Source organism: Amblyomma mixtum, chromosome 6, assembly GCF_055824585.1.
Source record: "Amblyomma mixtum isolate Tamu chromosome 6, ASM5582458v1, whole genome shotgun sequence".
In the NCBI taxonomy this organism is placed as follows: domain Eukaryota; kingdom Metazoa; phylum Arthropoda; class Arachnida; order Ixodida; family Ixodidae; genus Amblyomma; species Amblyomma mixtum.
The window spans coordinates 27,924,422-27,943,766 of record NC_143017.1 but is presented as its reverse complement, the minus strand read 5'-3'; the positions used below and the strand labels follow the sequence as shown (position 1 = coordinate 27,943,766).

The following is a 19,345-nucleotide window of genomic DNA, read 5'->3' as shown; positions in this document are numbered from 1 at the left end:
TCCTAAATACCCTGTAATTTTTATTGCAGTGCGACCCATGCACAGATTATTGTTCTTTGGATAAATCATTCCTAGCAACATCGTGGGGGAAATGTTATTTATTTTCTTTTTTTTCATTCTTTGTTGGCTCTTTCAAAATATTTTGTCATTGCGCTATACAGTTTCTCTTGCATTTGAAGCTGGCGCTACCGCAGGTCAAATTCTTTTTGTCTCGCTGCCCGGAGGTCCTCTCTTAAACTCTTTTGCTCTTCTAGTAATGCAGCAAAATCAACACAGGCTGGCCTCTTGCGGCCTCGTGCTGGCTGCCGTTGCCTACTCTGCTGCATTTGCTGCGCACCTCCAGCTGAGTGGGCAGCAGCAGGGTCTACAGAAGGCAGCTGTGAGCAGCTCTCTTCCCCCTCCAGGTCGCTGCGGTCGTGGACCACAGATGACTGGACCACAGCTGAGCACTGCGGTTCGTCATCTGTGGCACTGTGCTCTCCAGACTCCATGCCCCGAATGATCTGCACAATGCAATAAAATGGATGCACAGTGAAAAACCTGACCTCAAGTTTTAAAAACACCTTTCACCATATATAAAGCTTCCCTTGAGGAGCAGCTCTAGCAGAACATGAAACCTTGCATGTAACTGTAAGCGTCATCTGTGTCACACTGAAAAAAAACAGTCAAGGAACAGGAAGGATACAACTGCGTGCTTATGACTCATATACCTGTTCTACGGAAGCAGTGCTTTCACGCACAAGTGAGGCGTCATTCATAGGAAGGCGCCCCAGAAATGTTGCCAGGCGGTGGAAGTGCGGCCACGGGATGGCGCCGGACCCTGTAGTCTGTTTCTTTTGCCAGAAACTGAAATAAAGGACAAGAGTACTGTTTGAAAATTGAACAGCATGCCTTCTCGTTTGACAGAAAAATGCCTGAGCAGCTTAGTGCTGCAAAAGGTAGGATGAGGTGGTTTAAAAGCAATAAGCATACAAAGTGCTGCACATTTTGTGTCCTGCACCTAACCAAGCCTATCGTCTTGAAAAACTTTTGAACTGCATTGCAGACTATAGGCCCCCATGGCCCGATTTTGGTAATAACAGCGTATTAACTTGCATCACAGTTCATTCTCCACAATCATCATAAATGGGTGCAATTGGCAGTACAAACTAGTTTGTTTGGATTAGTACAGTTTGTTTTGAAATGCCTTTTTTTTTTTACTTCCACCTGTAATCCTTGTACTTCTAATCCGCAATGTGTGAAAGGATGCATGCCACAAAGTAATTTCATAACCGCGGTAGTACAAAGCCTGGACGATAAACGCGTCGAGGCCCTCTGCACTCTCTCTACCAAGAATATTAATAAACAAAAGCACCTGTGTAAACGCCGCAGTGTCGCACTGGGTAAGGAGTTCTGCTGCTGAACGCGACAGCGAACCTCAAGAGCGGCGGCTGCATGTCGATGGTGCCGAAATGATAAAACACCAGCTTGACGTACGTTTGACACAGTAGACCACTGCAGCGTCCTAACCAGCGACGTTGCGGATGCACGCGAGTGATCGCCTTCGCAACGAAAATTTCCGAAAATGTGTCACCGCTCCCTTTGCTTTGCATGCCTGCCTCTGATCTGCGCGATTCGTAAACGGGGCCGCAAGTACTGGTAGCAATGCAGCAAGTCTGCTGCTAAATAGGGGACAGCTGCACTGTGCCGATCACAATTTGGCCTCCTGTGCGGCGGCAGCGGCGCGCGATGTATAAAAAGTTCTTACCGCAATTTGTGGGACAAATTCTCTATCTTTGTGTGAACTTGCTGTTTTGTCCTCTGGAAGCCGGCAGCTCGAAGCTCAGCAGCAATTTCTTCGTAAATGTTGCTGTTACGCTTTCGCCGACGCAGGTCGGCCAGCCTCTCCTCCCAACAGTCAATCAAGACACTTGTCTCTCGCTCTGTCCAAACCTGCCGCGGTTGAGAAGGCTGCGCTCGTTGATTTGATTCGAAAAAGTGCAATAAACTTCACTTAATTTAAAAAAAAGGCTCACTAAACGCACGCACACACACACACACACACGCAGACGCACACACGAACACAACTACAAAATGTACAACAAAAACAAAGCAATCGCAACACCACCACAAACAGAAAAACTGGCTCTTCCAATATGGCTTCCTCTCGGTTCTACATTGGGTTCTAGAGTATGTGGTCAATTTGCTTGAAAACAACACTTTTAGCAAGGATTTGTGCATTATATGTAAAAAAAAATTAAAATTTCGTCGTTTAACGAACGCATTTGCTCTTCGCTAGTTCTGCTCCAACTTGTGGCGCAAAGACGCTGCGCTCGAGAGTACACGCGCTTGTGCCTCGAAGGCATTCCAAAATCTCGAATGTTTTCGTGGAGCGCCGTCGACTGGAAAGTCATTCCAACCGAATGCCGTTCAAAAACGTTGTGTAGCAGCGCACGTTTGGCAGTCGAGTCGAATGACGTTCGGTTGGAAGGCATTCGAAACGCCCGTGTAGCAGGGGTATTAGACTTCGTTTTGACTCTTGCCACATTTTCGTCTTGCGGCTCGTGGAGATTTCGAGAAGCACAAAGTACACGTGGTGGTATGATACGCTGTTGGTAGGGCGAATCGCTTCTACTAAATCCGCGCCCAAAAAAGTAGTTCACATTCAGTGAAAATCATGGAGGAAGGAAAGAACTAAGGAGAGGCCCTGACGTCACTTTTTGTGAAGCCGCCCAGCAACCGGAAGTTGGCTCGGCTCTCCTCACTATCTTCTTTCTCCACCGAGCTTACGGGGCAGGGATCGGGCGCGGCTCGCAAGCACTTCGTAAAAGAAAGGTATCAAAAAACCGCGCCGCTCGCCGCTACACTCCTACACCTCCTTCCGCGCAAACACGCACCCAGACACAGACCGGCGCACAGGTGCGGTGAACCTTTTCCGACGCCAGGCGAAGAAAGACGACATTGCGCACCATCCTCCTCGGGCTACCGTACACCCGCCGTGTGGCCTTCGAAACGCAGCTCAGCATCGCCGAGAGCGGCTTCATGTTTCTGTGCTGTTTGGTGAGGTGCGAAAGTTCGCTGAACAAAACAATCAACGCTTCTTCGCGTGTCGAAGCGCGGTTCCGGAGTGCCACCTTTTCGCGAGATTCATTTCAATGCATCGATCGCTCCGCGTAACGACACCAAGTTTGACGAACAAAATATCAAATGAGAGGTTATTTGCTGCATTTAAAAGCAATCTTAGATGCGTGCGGAACGTCACGACGCCAGGTAACACGCAAGGCCGAACAACACACCGTGCCGAAAGCCCGTCCACCGCCACCGAGAAGCACTCGGGCCCCTAGCAACAACGACGCTAACGACGCCGTACGCCGTTGCTAGTGGCCCGATGAGTGGCGACACCACGGGGTTAACCCGAGCATCCGCAGGGACATCCCCGCAGGGGGATGATGGTGAACAATGCGTCACCACGGACCCGAGCATCCGCGCTTAGCCGTGCGTGGCATCGCCGTGTCCGGGGAAAAGGGGATCCTGGTGGTTGAGCCGATGCCGAGCGTTTGGACCCTTAAGGCCCCTCGGCGGAGGCAACACACCACTTTGGCCCCAGCTTCCTGCAGACGGCACCTCCGGCCTGACCCGACCGGGGGAAATCGGCAGTCGCCTTTTCCTGTCCTCCCCTCTATCTTTCACTTTCTTATATCTTTCTTACAACTCTCCTGTCTCCTCCTCTTTTCTTTGTTTTTTCCTCTTTTTCCTGGCGGCGAGGGTTAACCGTGTGTGACCAACTACCCTGAGTTGAGTCATATTAGGTTATAGTTAAGGTGTACAGCTGGCGTGGGCAGGACTTGCTTTCAAGTTCCTGTCGCGTCCCCCTGTTGGACTCCATGGTGGGTGGCTGGCACCATGACCGAAAAACCTCAATGTTTTATGGCTCCCCCCCTTTCAAAACCTGATCGCTCTCTTAAAAGAGTGCGGAACGAGGCAGCAGACTTTTTTTCGAAAAAGAAACCTACATTCACAAAGTTTCATGTGATACATAGCAACAGTGACGAAAAGCAAGCTCGAATAATATCCCCATTCCTTGTAACTAAATGTTTAACAGATACCTTAGGGCCTGGCTATAAGGTATCAAAAATGGCCAGCGGCGACCTACTTCTTGAACTACGCGAGAGCATCCAGTGCTCAAAACTCTCAAACATCGATTCCATAGGGGACATCTCTGTCTCCGTAACTCCCCACCGATCCCTCAACACGGTCAAAGGCGTAATCTCAGAGGCTGACTTCATCCATCTAACAGAAACCGAAATGCTTGAAGGACTTTCCGATCAAAATGTAATTGAAGTGCACAGAATCAAAATCCGCAAAGACAACAAAGAAATAGACACCAAACACATGGTCCTCACGTTTAACACCAGCAGTTTGCCCGAAACGATCGATGTTGGATACCTGAAAATCACCGTAAGGCATTACATACCCAATCCCCGTCGCTGCTTCAATTGCCAGAAGTTTGGCCATGGCTCACAGAGCTGCCGCGGCCGCAAAACCTGCGCGAAATGCGCATCAAAGGACCACCAGTCTCAGGAATGCGACGCAGCACTACGCTGCGCAAACTGCGAAGGCGACCACGCTGCGTACTCCAGGGCGTGTCCGTCCTGGAAAAAGGAAAAAGAAATCATCATCATTAAGACCAAAGAAAACATTTCATTCAAAGAAGCGAGGAGGCGTTTTGCGCTTACCAACACATTCTCCTTCACAGCGAAACCTAACTTCGCTGATGTGGTGCGCGGGGGCGTAGCACCACACAGCACTCCAGCACCTGCCGAGGCCAGTTCTACTGCGCCTGTGGCAGGGCCACCCACGCCCCAGGCAGGGACAGCGAAGGCTGCTCTGCCAACTCCAAGCCAGGGAGTGCCGGCCCATGGGTCGACATCCCGCAGGACTTCCCCCCGTCGGGGGAGGCCTGACACTCACCCACCCGCGGCTTCCCCGCGGTCGTCCAGCACCTCTTGCGAGGTAATGGACCAAACTCCCAGCCCGCCTGCTTTACAGCGGCGGAACAGCTCCCTTGAGCGGAAAAAAGACAGGACCGTCATAACGGCCCCAGAAAATAAGTAAACTCTCAATCACTCCTATCCCAAACATAAATATGGCTTTTCTCGTTCAGTGGAACTGTAGAGGAATGTTGAGGAACTACAGTGACATAAAAGATATTCTAGGGTCAATCTCGCCCGTAGCTTTATGTCTTCAGGAGACCAATCTTGGTCCACAACATGCAAATATCCTGAAACACTATAAAACTTTTAGACGCGATCGTGAGCAGGCAAATAGACTCTCTGGAGGCGTCGCGATTGTCGTGCAAAGCGGCGTCCCTGCTCGAGAAATCACACTCAAAACAAAGCTTGAAGCTGTTGCGGTCAGTGTTGTCAGCCATAAAACAATTTCTATCTGTTCTGTATATATTCCTCCACATTTTACATTAACAGTCCACGATTTACAAGAACTTGTCAATGAACTTCCAGAACCGTATCTAGTAATTGGGGACTTTAACGCTCACTCCCCTTTTTGGGGAAGTGAGCACCGTGACTCTAGGGGTCAAATAATTGAAGATTTTATCCTCACAAATAATGTATGTCTTTTAAATACAGAAAAAGCCACGTACTGCTCCCCTGCCTCCGGGAAAATGACCTTTTTAGATTTGTCTTTTAGCTCACCTTCTGTTTTTAATGATTTTAAATGGGATGTCATTGACAATCCATATGGCAGTGACCACCTCCCTGTACTAATCACTTTAACATCCCCACCGGAAATACTCCCTACAAGGCCACGTCGCTGGAAGCTCCACCTCGCCGACTGGTCATTTTTTAGAGCAAAGGCAACTTTAGAGAATATAGTTTTAGAAAATCTTACTATCGACCAGATAAACGAAAAATTTACTAATTGTATCATAACTGCCGCACTCACAGCTATTCCTCAGTCGTCAGGAGTGACGCGACAAAACCATAAAGTATGGTGGACAAAAGAATGTAAAGAAACTAAAAAACAACAAAACAGAGCTTGGGGCAAATTCCGTAGGTATCCGACACATGAAAATCTCTTAATTTTTAAAAAGGCAAAAGCTAAAGCTCGGTACGTCCGTCGCAGTGCCGAGAAAGCTTCATGGCAGAATTATGTTTCATCTATCAACAGTCAGATCCCATCTAAAAAAATGTGGGAGCAGGTTCGGAAATTAAACGGTAGCTTTTCACCATTCACAATTCCGCTTTTAACAACACCTGGCACACAAACAAGCATAGAGGAACAGGCAGACATATTGGGGGAACATTTCACTGCAGTTTCAAGTTCATCACACTACACGCAGTCCTTTTTAAAGTACAAAAATACAGCTGAAAAACAGAGGCTGCCAACAACTGGAGGTGCAAATGAAAAATACAATAGTCTAATTACCCTCCAAGAAATCAACAGAGTACTGTCTGCCGGAAAAAAAACTGCTCCAGGACCCGACCATATACATTATGAAATGCTTGCACATCTTTCTGAGCCTGCCATAGAAGCACTTTTAAGATTCTTCAACACAGTTTGGATGTCAGGGAATATACCTGAAGCCTGGAAGAAAGCTATTATTGTACCGTTTCTTAAACCTAGTAAACCCCCAACCTCTCCTAGCAGTTATAGACCCATAGCCTTAACCAGTTGCCTCGCCAAATCCTTCGAAAGTGTCCTAAATATAAGACTAACCTTTGTTCTTCAATCCTGTGAACTGCTTGATATCCATCAGTGTGGATTTAAAAAAGGATGCTCCACTACAGATCACTTAGTCCGCCTTGAAAATACTTTCAGGGAAGCTTTTATACACAAACAACACTGTCTTAGTGTCTTTTTTGATTTAGAAAAAGCATATGATACAACCTGGAGGTTCGGGATTCTCCAGGACTTAGCTGAGCTCGGCATCCGTGGCAGAATGCTCAACTGCATTAAAGACTTTTTGTCTAACCGCTCATTTAATGTCCGCCTAGGCTCAACCCTTTCGAGGGACTTCATTCAGGAAAATGGAGTTCCTCAAGGGTGCATTTTAAGCACAACTCTCTTCGTTGTAAAAATGAATTCTATTAGAAAAATAATCCCAAGGTCCATTATGTACTCCATGTATGTTGATGATCTTCAGATAGCGTGCACATCTTCCAATATATCCACATGCGAACGACAAGTACAGCTTACAATCAACAAAATGGCAACATGGGCAGACAAGAATGGTTTCCAGTTCTGAACACAGAAAACAGTAGCCTTACTTTTTTCACTCAAACGAGGCTTGCACACAGATCCCACATTACACCTAAACCAAACCGAACTACCTTTAAAAAGGAACACAAATTTCTAGGCATAACCTTTGATAAAAAGCTTACTTTCCTGCCTCACATAAACGCACTAAAAAAGAAGGCGTCGATAGCACTGAACATACTGAAAGTCCTTTCACGCAAACACTGGGGTTCTGATCGGGTATGCCTTCTACACATTTATCGCTCTGTAGTACGTTCCATTCTAGATTATGGTTGCATAGTGTATGGATCAGCAAGGCCATCGTACTTGAAGCGACTGGATCCTGTTCACAATTTGGGATTGCGCCTTTCAACTGGTGCATACAGGACGTCACCAATAAAAAGCCTGTACGTAGAAACCAATGAACCACCACTTGCAGACAGAAGAACAACGCTCTCATGCTCATACATTTTAAAGATCCGTTCCCAGCCTAAACACATCTATTACCCACTCGTTACAAAGTGCCCATCCCGAACACTATTTACCAACAGACCCCTCGCAATCAGGCCACTTCTTCTCCGCTTTGAAGAGAAATGCCAAGAACTAGATATAATGGACACATTGCCTAATATTGCCCGCAAACGTGATCCACTCCCGCCTTGGTACTGCCTACCATCTGTGTGCGACTTCACATTAACACAATTTCAGAAGAAACATACACCGCATGAACAGATATTACAAGAGTATTTAGCACTAAACGAAAAATACAGAGAATACGAAGCATTTTATACCGATGGATCAAAATCGGCGCACTACGTGGGTAGTGCTGTAGTTCAGAATAATTGGGAAAAAATAGTACGGCTACCTGAGTGTGCATCCATTTTCACCGCCGAGTGTTACGCAGTCTTGCTAGGTGTAGAAAAAATAATAAACGAGAACATTCAGAACAGTATCATTTACACTGATTCTCTGAGCATACTAACCTCACTTCATCATAGAAATGCAGTGGCACCACTAATTGGTGATATCATACACAACATAAGAAGCGCCACAATACAGGGACAAGACAAAATTTTGCTGGGTTCCCAGTCACATTGGAATCACTGGCAATGAGAAGGCAGATGAATGCGCTGGAAAAGCTCGGAACAAAGAAATAAAGAAAGTGTACATTCCTTGCAAAGATGGTATGAGGTTGGTGCAGTGCAAATTAAGGAATAAATGGCAGTCGCAATGGAACATCGAAAGAAATAATAAGCTACATTTAGTAAAACCCATCCTAGGCGAATGGAAATCATGCTCACACCAAAAACGATTCATCGAAGTTATTTTATGCCGTCTCCGTATTGGACACACTCATCTCACACACAACTTCCTGCTATTAAGAAAGACAAACCTCTTTGCGAGCAATGCGGACATGAACTTACCGTAAACCACATACTACTATCATGCACAAAACTTGAATCAGTAAGGAAAAAATATTTTGCTATATTTTACAAAGAACATATTCCATTTCATCCAGCCTTGATTTTAGCTGAACATGCACCCGTTAGTATGCTTGATGTTTTTAGCTTTTTAAAGGAAGCCGGTGTTCTTCAAAAACTGTAATGTTCTTACCCTGTGCTTCTCTACTTAAAACGATACACCTCAGCCACTTTCTCAGTCCTGAGAAGGAGGCTGAGATTTTTATCTGAGTAGTTGGTGGCCTCGAGATCCTTGGCAAGCCAAGGATGTCCACGGAGGTTAACCAACTTTTAAAAGCTTCTGCAAACAGCCATTTCTAAAGTGTTTGTATTTAATCAGCCAGGTAATAAAAACAACTTTTAGGCCCTTTACACCACCGTTTTTATACACTTTGTCTTCAAACTTTGCTCGAGCCAATTTTACTAAACCTTGTTCTTGGCGCATGATAGCCTTAGCCGCTTATGCGCCATTAAACACAACACAACACAACGCTAGTGGCCCGAGTTTTCTTAGCAACAACGACAACGTTGCTAGTGGCCCGACTTTTTAAGCCTAAATTTTGACGTCACTTCCGCCACATTCTCGCCAATGCATTGGGAATACGAAGGGCCTCTCCTTAGTTTTCCTTCCTCCATGGTGAAAATTATGGCCAGAGAGCCCGAACACTGAGCGCCTCGCAGCTTCGACTGTGAATTTCAATGCTACTACATCGTTTTATACCGCTCTTCGTATTCGTCCAAATAATGACCGGAGTTTCGAGAAGAACGAATGATGATACGTGGCGGAGTAATCTAGTTTCGCGGACGCACTACTTCAGCAACCTCTGCAGCGTTGTCTCCTATGTATGAAACGGAGTATAGATGCAGTTGCTGCAGCTGCCTCCAGACGATGCTTTGTGCGAATCGGCACTTTTTTTAAATCCTAGTAGTAGTGGCGATATTTTCTTTTCGGACCCATGGTTGCGCTGCTGCAAGCAGCAGCAACCAACTACTACTTATGACGGCGGAGATATGAGCCAAGCAGCAACCAACTACTGCTTATGACGGGAGATGTCAGCTACGAACGGATATTCGACAACCTGATGCGGATGCTTACGTGGGGGACAGACTGGAAAAACCCCAGAACTATGTTTACGGAAAACATTCCTGGGCACTACACGAGACACAAAAGATTTTGCCCTCGTGTCGTCAGGCGACTCGCGGGTGCGGGCACGTGCAAACGGCCAGCCTCCTTTTCTTCTCGCATAGTCACGCCACACAGGACACGAGTAGGACGCGCGAAAAGCTCAGAGTGTGCCATCAGAAGAGGATATCCTGGTGCCATCTCTTTCTGTGGCCTTTCTTTATCTGGCCCTCCGAGAATTCTTGGATCTCGGATGCGAATTTTAGCTCCAAAAAGGTGCAAATTTCAATGCCAGCATATAGCTTGCGGGGGCCTTGTTTAAACTGGGTTCCAGGCCACAAATAAAAGAGTAATCTTAAAATAAGCAGTTAGGATTATACATTTTTTCCTCCATGCTATAGAGCGTGTTTTATTTACCTTATACTCCTTCGATGGTATAAACGACGTTGCAGTTTATTTTTAGAGTGCTATTTATTTCCAAAAGTGATTGAAATTGCTAGCAAAGGATATGTTGGCCCAAAATTGTAGTAAAGAGGCGGCATTGAAACAGTGAAATAGCAAGCAACCATCGGCCAAGCACGACTCGGTGGCCTACGAGGGCAATCATTGCATATTTGCCGGCCGGGCAAAGCATTCGAAGTGGATGAAGCATGGTGAGCGCTACGGGGGCGTCATCGAAAGCGAAGCTACTGCCCGTGGCCATGGGTCAACTAACAGCAGTGATTTGAAAAGTTTGAATGCTTGACTGACCGTGGTGATCATATGTTGTGCGTCGCTTGTTCAGTTGGCAGGATCTTTTGCGTGATACCACGTGCAGGCAGTGTCAGACAGCGGACAACGCAGCTGATACATTCTCTGCCATGATGCGCTGCGCTAACATGAGCTTTGGAATGACAGATGAAGCTCTCTAAAACTCACGTGATTTGGCGCATGTAGATTTTTGGCAATGCGTCGTTGATGCGTAGCTGGCCACATGTTTCCTCGGATGACTACGTTCAAGTGGACCACAATATCGTAGAGCAGCGTGCTCTAACGAAGTCGTTGAACACCAAGTACGAGCACTTGTCTAGCGCAAGGAATGTGATTAATTCTATTTGAATTATTTTTTAATTAGTCATTTAAATTTTATTTCTGAATAAAAAAAGGTGACAGCTTGCCGTCAGCAAAAAAAGCGCATTTACTCAAAAAAAAAAAAAGTGGCCGACTCTCCGCCAGCTGCCGTGGACGCTTCAACCACGATAGTTATAGCCCGTTTCTAAAGTTGATTGTTGGCAGCAGGGGCGTAGTCAAGGGGGTGTTTCGGTGTCAGAACACCCCCGAAATTTTCTGAGCGCTGCACCCCCCCCCCCCTCTTTCTCTCTCCTGTCTTTATCATGCATGCTATTTACACACCGCATCGATATAATGAAATGTAGAAACGAAAATAAAAGTTTCGGAAAAGATTGATGTACGTTGTCGCGGCTCTATAATAGGAAGCGGAAGTTTCTGCAGAAAATAGTCACTATTCTTCGCTTTCGCGCGACGTACGGCAATCCTTTAATGCTAGGCACTGTCCACCCAATTAAACACACCTTTTCACATCACCATACTTACCATCATTTGCATTGTCCTGAAATGAACGTAAACTATCGCGAAAATAAAAAGTGTTTTTCCTTTTTAAAAGTGCCTCACCTACCGGGAGCAGGTTCGCATGCATGGGGTAGAAGTTTTGACTAATGCCATTCGTTCGCAGCTGTTGACTTTGTTGTAGAGCGGAAGAGGAGCGCATTCGTGCTTGAACTGCCCCCGCTCTCGACACGAAGCACTTCAAGAAGCCAACTGCAATCGCCTGCTTGGGAAAACAGCACACTGTCGCTGTAGGGCACACAGGCGACACAACCGGCTCCGCCGACGCCATGTTGGTAGATGGCGACGCATCACTACCTCGCAGCAGACCTCCGCAGAGCTGTGCTCGTACGGGCTTTGTCTGTTAATTTTTGAAGCACTCTCTACCTTCTAAGTCTACCAGTCCAAACTATGTTTTCAATTGCTGTGCTCATTGTTTGATTAATAGTACTACACTGCTCAAGTATTCAAGGGACTATTCTTTGTGTTCCTGCAGCCCTGATTGGACGAGAGAGCTCTGCCTTCCGTAGTGCTGCAAACATCTTGTGAGACGAAGTATAGGTGCCATAGGGACAGCGACGGTGCCTGTGTTGGCTGGGTGTCACCACTTCGCGCAATTTAGCGCGCGTTCCCAGACACCCCTAGAGCATGTGGGGGTAACAGTCTTGGTGACAAAGGAGATGCCCTCGACTCAGCGTGGCAAGCTCAACCAGGGACCAGCTACCAAGTGACAAGGGGTTTGGTCGTTAGTTCACGACGATGCAGTCCCGCAGACTGGCGCACGCTGCCTCGTTGGGCCGTGGCTGGGCGAGTGGTGCTGTCCCGGGAGTCGAGCGGGTGCGCTTCTCTGAAGCTTAAACGGCGGCTCGGGCTGACAGACAGCGGTCGACGCCCTTCATATATAGGCCTCTTGCGCTGGAGTTTGAGGTAACGTGGCGGCGCCTGGTGGCGGCAAGGAAAGTTGGGTGGGTGGAACCAGGTTTGGTACTAGCGGTAGTAGCGAGCCCTGGCTGCGGCGGGCGCACCTTTCTAGCCTGCGTTTTACGTCGATTCGCACGTTTTTCTGCGCTGTTGTGAGTGCGACAAGGTTCGTCACTTGTCACCGACCACGATGCGGCCCGGCCGTGCCCTAGTTTTTCGAAAAACGACGCTCCGTGTGCCTTAGGACGAAATCCAGGCAGCAGAAGGAATCGGCGACGCCGATCCACCCGAGAGACCTAGCTCAGCCTCGTAAAAGCGGTACTGCTGCGTCGTGGGCTGCCACGAGCAAGAAGGTCTGGATCCAAATATCAAATTCTACCGTTTTCGTTCAAGGGCTACGAAGCAGAGCGCCGGGCGTGCTGCATAGCTGCAGTTCGACGCACTGAGCAATGGCTCTTTCATACTCCGACGTTCTCGGCGCGCGCAAGCGCGTCGGGTGTGGTCGAACAAGTCACGTTGGCGACGCTGCGCCAGGCTGAAATTCGCCCCCCTATACATAGCTTGCACGTGGCGTCACTTCCGCCCCTATCAAGCGCTTGCGGCCATGCTGCCGAACCATTCGGCCGACCCCGCCCGTCTGTCCTGCGATGCCTGACCACTCCTCGTACGCTTTGGATTATTTTCTTATCTTTCGGGCGCGATGCCTACTTCACAGAGGAATGAACCATTCAGTGCAGGCTACTGGTCTGAACTTATTCGATCGGCGCGCGTACGCTACGCAGACAAAGTGAAAATTTGCGACGATATAGGTCCGTACACGCTGCGACTGGGAGTCAACGCGACGATGGGCGTTGATGTGTTCCCTGTAGTGACCCAGGGGGATATCGTGTACAATTTCTAGCTTTGTGAAGTTGGAAGAAATGAAAGCCTTCGAATCTATTGAAGTACACAAAGATTTCTACAGCAGGTGGGGGAGAAGCCTGGCTATACTAGACTAAAAGCTCGGCTTCGGCCCGCCGCTTTCTCTGCCGTCATTGCTCGCTGCGGTCGTGGCGATCCGAACCGTCTTGCCTAGTGCTGTCGCTAGGATGCAGCGACGCGGGATCCAGTCTGGATTTGTGTTGTCAGACAAATCGGATGGCATCCATCAAACCAGCAACATTCACTTCAGGGTGTAGCCATTGCTTCCCACATTTTCGCAAACATTTAGTTGACGACACAAGCCTCTTACCTGTCACAAAGTGCGCTCCTCACACAAGTAAATTTCGGTTGTCAGGGTCCAAATCGTCGCGCTTAATGCGAGCCAGCCACAGCTCGCGCAGATTCGTACTGAGCCATGGATGCTCGCACTTGTATGCCTACGATTATCTTATGAATGCGGAAAGAGTTCGTGTTAATCGGCTACTCCTTTCGCCTGGAGCTGTCGCTACGGTTGGAGCAGCCAAGGGTGGCAGACAAAACCATACTGAATCTACGGATGGACGAGAACCGACACGTTGCGAGCTAACATAGGCAGCGGTAAGCTAGAGGCGGTCTGGCGGTGGATCGGCAGCATGGCCGACTCGCGACCGACTGCCACCGAATGTGACGTCGGTGCAAGCTATGTATACACCAGCCGCATCGACGCGAGACAGCGCTTTAGCGACAAGCGGCGCGCATGCGCAGAAATCCATTCATCCGGCCTGTTGCCTCCGAGTAGCGGTTACGCGCTCCGCAGCCGACGCGCGTGGTGCATTCTGGGTTCGCGGCTTCGACGCACCCGGCGCAAAATAGGCACATGTTTCCTTTCGACGCCAACATCGTCAGAGCGCGTCGAAGCCGCCGAAAACGTCGATGGTCAAGCGGCGTCGGAGTATAGAGGGTCCGCTTTGGCTAACGTGACGTGGCAGTGCCGCGCTCGTGCACGTTACGCCGGAGTATAACAGTGTCCTAACAGAGCCCTAAGCGAACCTTCGCGTTGTGCTGGCTGCTCCGCTCGCCTTGATGTTTGTTTGGTGATCTGCGTTGCTGAATACCGTCCTTGTGCACATACAGTCCAGGCGGCAAACCGTGGGATGCAGTGCCGAACACCAGGATATGCAGTCGCTACTTTGCGGGTAACGAGAAAAACAATTCCGCCAGTCACCCCGCACATGTACCATCTTTGCCCAATCAGGCTGCCGCGAAGGCTGTGGGAGCAGGCACGCGGCCGTGCGGCGGCGTTGCGCTTGCTATTGCCGGCTGGCGCTCGCCCGCTCCGAGGGTGCAGCAGCTGACGTAACTTTGCACCCTCACCCTCGTTTCTTTGATGATACTCCTAAAACGCGAAAGCGCAGCGCGCACATCTTACGAACATAATTTTATCATCTGAGAAACGAGGGTGAAGGTGAAAGTTGCGTCAGCTGCTGCACCCTCGGAGTGGGCGAGCGCCGGCCAGGGACATCGAGCGCAACGCCGCCGCACGGCGGCGCGCCTGCTCCCACAGCTTTAGAAAAACTTTTTGTTGGGCTAGATGGTGCATGTTGTAAGAAAAGAACAGTAGCGCAACCAAGACGAACACAATGTGGTTCGTCTTGTGTTCGTCTTGGTTGCGCTACTGTTCTTTTCTTACAACATGCTCCCACAGCCTTTGCGCAGCCTGGTTACTTTTGGTTAAGACGGTACCTACAATCTTTCCGCGGTCTACAGCCGGTCTCTTCCGTCCGACTCTTCAAGTCACTTGGAATGGTTTCAGAGGGGAGTGGACCGTTTTATGAGCCAGGGGGTCCACTGGTTGTCCTGCGGAAGGGAGCGTCGGCTGCTGCTGCCGTTGTACTCTGTAGTACAACTTTCGGTGCGGTGCTTCCAATTGATTTTTTTTTTCTGGTCATTCCAAACATTTAGGTGGCGGAAAAGGGGCCAGAAGCAGAGTTTCTGAGCTGCTGGGAGCAACGTCCCAGACATGAAAACTGCGTCCGAGGAAATATTCAACGAGGGAAACGAAGATGTAACCTGAAAATTTCTCTAAGTAAAACTATTCGCCTTGGTGATGTATAATTGTCGCATTTCTGAACATTGTCACCTCCTTTACATTACAAACGTGTACTTACTGAAGTCTTTACATTTTTGCACCTTTTACTTACCATGCAGCCTTCAACCCACTCTTGGCAACAGAGGCCTGCAGGGTGTTCTGACTGCACTCAGGCTCTTGCTGACCAGACAAGAGCAGACATACATGGAGGCTTTCTCACAGTATCAACTCAAGGTGATGAGGACTGTAGCCCCGCACCTCTGAAAGACGGCTTGACTTCTGCCGGCACTCAGCGACTTTAAACGTCATCACAAACTGATAACTAGCAGATGGCTGCACGTGCAGTTCGACCACACACGAAGGTTTGCTACTTTGCTCGTTATGAAAGCATTGTAAGTGCCCCTGATGCATTACGAAGTTTGTGTGGGGTGGACAGTAATGTGTTTTCTTTATTGCTTAGTCTTTTTTTCAAGCTGTCCGGGAAAGAGCGACTGATGTAACAATTGCGAACAAACTTCTCATGTTTCTTATGAAAATGAAACTCGGAGTATCTTTTTCCGCCATTGGTGTCATGTTTGGGGTGCATAACAGCACTGCCTGCCGTATCTTTTATGCAGTTCTGATTACATTGGCAGAGGTAACAAAAGATTGGATTTATAAGCCCCCTATTGAAGACAAAGGTTTCACAGCCTGAATGTTCCAAGAAAAATTATCCACAATGCACTTTGGTCATTTACTGCACTGAAGTTAAAACCGAAACACCGTCAAAGGTTAGGCAGCAGCACATGCTGTTTTCTTTGTAAAAAGGTTGCCACACACTATAATTTTTAGTTGCAATTATTCCAAATGGAATGGTGGTCTTTGCATCGAAGCCTTTCAGCGGGCGATGCTCTGATACACAAATCACTCTTGATTCTGGTTTTCTTCACCTAATTGAACCAGACGAGATGATCTTGGCTGAAAAACATTTCCTTGGTATTCGTAAACAGCTTGCTCACAAAGGAGTTGTAATGATCATGCCGCCCTTTTCAGCTGGAAGTGGCGTCCATTTTCTCCAGAAAAGAAATGGAACAAACCTACACAATTGCACCTGTGCGCATTCATGTTGAGAGGGTGATCCAAAGAATTAAGCTATACGGCATCCTGAAATACGAAGTTCCAATTTCACTTATTTAGTCTACGAAGGAAGTTTTCTATATTAGCTGTGTTTTAGCAAATCTTCAACCTCACATAACTGCAATGACACAAGCACAATGACAAGAATGTGGCCTTTTAATTTGAAGTTAAATAGCTGTGGTGTTTCCTTGGGCGCTTCAGTGTATATGAGACTTAATGTCCGAAAGCTGCTGATATCCTGTGAAAGACACAGTCGCAGAGGGCACCAGATTAATTCTTACTATCTATGGTTCTTTAATATGCACAGCAGGCAGGTGTGTTTGCATTTTGCCTTTGTTGAAATTTAGCCACTGCAGCAGGGATTTTGTCCCATGTTCTTCCGAATGGAAAAAGATGCCTGATCAGGTGATGCCCATATTGTCTAATGATGCATGTTCTTTCTTTGCCGTGATATTTATGTGTATATGTATTGTTAAATCCAGAACGTTATTTTTTCTTCCTAATGTGCAGTGGTTTTCTGTATATATTTTTTTGTTTTCAACCTCTCCACTTCAATGCCACTCGATTGCACAGCGGGTGTTGGGATAAATAAGCTTTGCGCATGCTGGATGGTGTGGTACATTACTGCACAGTACCACACCAACTTAGTTTTCAAACTTAGTTTTAATTCTTGCCTAGGCCCAACGTAAGGTCCAAAAATAAAAAAAAAACTTGCAGGATTGTTCCATCGTGGGCTGAGGCAGTCGGAGATAGGAATTGTAGGAAATAGTGTTTAGTTAGAGGAAATTATGCAGCAGGGGACTGAGAAGACTCTCTTGTAGCACAGGCAACCACACTGGTACTGACAGATTGCATCTCATATCTTTCGATGGGTTCAAACACATTGGGCGTCAGGTTGTATAGCTGCTTTCAAATGGTGGTTACGTCTGGGTAGATTTAGTGGTAGCTGTCAGTTGCGGCAGCAATATGCCTTATTCATCAATATTTGCCTTTTCCTTCACTATAGAGCACGTGTACGTGACATCACTCTGTTGAGAGCTCTCAGCGTGGCACATTGCCATGCTGTTTTGCAGTGACATATGTGACATTAGTGGATGCAGGCCAGAGGGCTGTGACGTGCGTTACCATAACATGAGCTGGCACTGTGCACGTTATTGCATGTTATTCAATAATCATGTCAGGTGGTCTGTGCTGTAGACATTATCGTCATTGTGAAAGTGAGGAACGACTAAGAAAACCCTGCACTTTAAAACTGCAGGCATTGCACGTGTCTTGTGAGCTAGCTCCTGCAATGCACTGGCTCTCTGCAAAGCATGAGTCAGCAGACTGTGGCATCAGTAAACATTGTGAAGTTGGGCACGCTGTAAAAACAATTTATTTGAAAACCTTGGCATCTATTTCCAATGCAAAAAAAATACCACAGTAGAAACATTTCTCACGTACCTGTACACTGATGTAAATACTTGCCACTTATGCTCCTTAGCACATATTGCTTCAACTCTGGAGAAGCCAAACAAGGTCTATACAAACTAACTTCACAAGTGGTTAGCAGTGTATTAGAGTACACGTTTGAGGGTTACAAGGGTTAATGCGCAGTCTAGTTGATTATCCATACGTCTCAAAAGTAAGCAAATATTTTCAGACGCACACATGAAAGGACATACACAACGCTGAGTATGTCCCTTTCTGCCTGTGTTTGAGTCTTTTTGCACTATTTTAAGAAGTATACATGTGTGAGAACTGCTTCTACAAGTGTACTCTCCTCACACAATCGAAAGCCATTGTGACAAGTCTGGAAGCCGTTGACATGTGCTAGCTTCCACTCCACTGCGAGCACCTGTCAGATAATTGAATGCAGCAAATTAACCTTAAAAAAGGTGCTTAATGCAGAACTAAAAATTTTCGAGCCTCGGAATTTCTCCTGGCAAAAAGGGCTCATCACGCTCAACAACAATCGTCACAGTTTGCTTGGAGGTGTAAACAATAAAAAAAGCACTGCGTTGTGTTCGTTCGTACATCGCAGTTTGCATTTGTATGTAATACTGATGGCGCTTGCTGACCGCCAAGTGTCCATCTCTGTACACAATGTGCTTGATGAAGCTTACTTCGTTATTGTGGTCGATAAGTACATCGTCTTTCCTGGAGTATGGGCACTGTGTTGTGTTCGTTACGTAGATCGCAGTTTGGATTTGTGTGTAATACTGATGGGGCTTGTTGACTTCCAAGTGTCCATCTCTGTACGCAATGTACTTGAGGAAGCCTACTTCATTATTGTGGTCGATAAGTACATCGTCTTTCCTGGAGTATGGGCACTGTGTTGTGTTCGTTACGTAGATCGCAGTTTGGATTTGTGTGTAATACTGATGAGGCTTGTTGACTTCCAAGTGTCCATCTCTGTACACAATGTACTTGAGGAAGCTTACTTCATTATTGTGGTCGATAAGTACATCGTCTTTCCTGGAGTATGGGCACTGTGTTGTGTTCGTTACGTAGATCGCAGTTTGGATTTGTGTGTAATACTGATGGGGCTTGTTGACTTCCAAGTGTCCATCTCTGCACGCAATGTACTTGAGGAAGCCTACTTCATTATTGTGGTCGATAAGTACATCGTCTTTCCTGGAGTATGGGCACTGTGTTGTGTTCGTTACGTAGATCGCAGTTTGGATTTGTGTGTAATACTGATGGGGCTTGTTGACTGCCAAGTGTCCATCTCTGTACACAATGTACTTGAGGAAGCTTACTTCGTTATTGTGGTCGATAAGTACATCGTATTTCCTGGAGTATGGGCACTGTGTTGTGTTCGTCACGTAGATCGCAGTTTGGATTTGTGTGTAATACTGATGGCGCTTGCTGACCGCCAAGTGTCCGTCGCTGTACACAATGTGCTTGATGAAGCTT

The 19,345-nt window shown here is 47.3% G+C and overlaps 2 pseudogenes; one reads left to right on the top strand and one right to left on the bottom strand.

Annotated features, from left to right (window-relative positions):
• Positions 1-256: 256 nt before the first annotated feature.
• LOC149338476 (uncharacterized) lies at positions 257-16,440 on the top strand (annotated as a pseudogene).
• Positions 16,441-18,315: 1,875 nt separating this feature from the next.
• Positions 18,316-19,345, bottom strand: part of LOC149338475 (uncharacterized) — a 59,612-nt pseudogene continuing 58,582 nt past the window's right edge.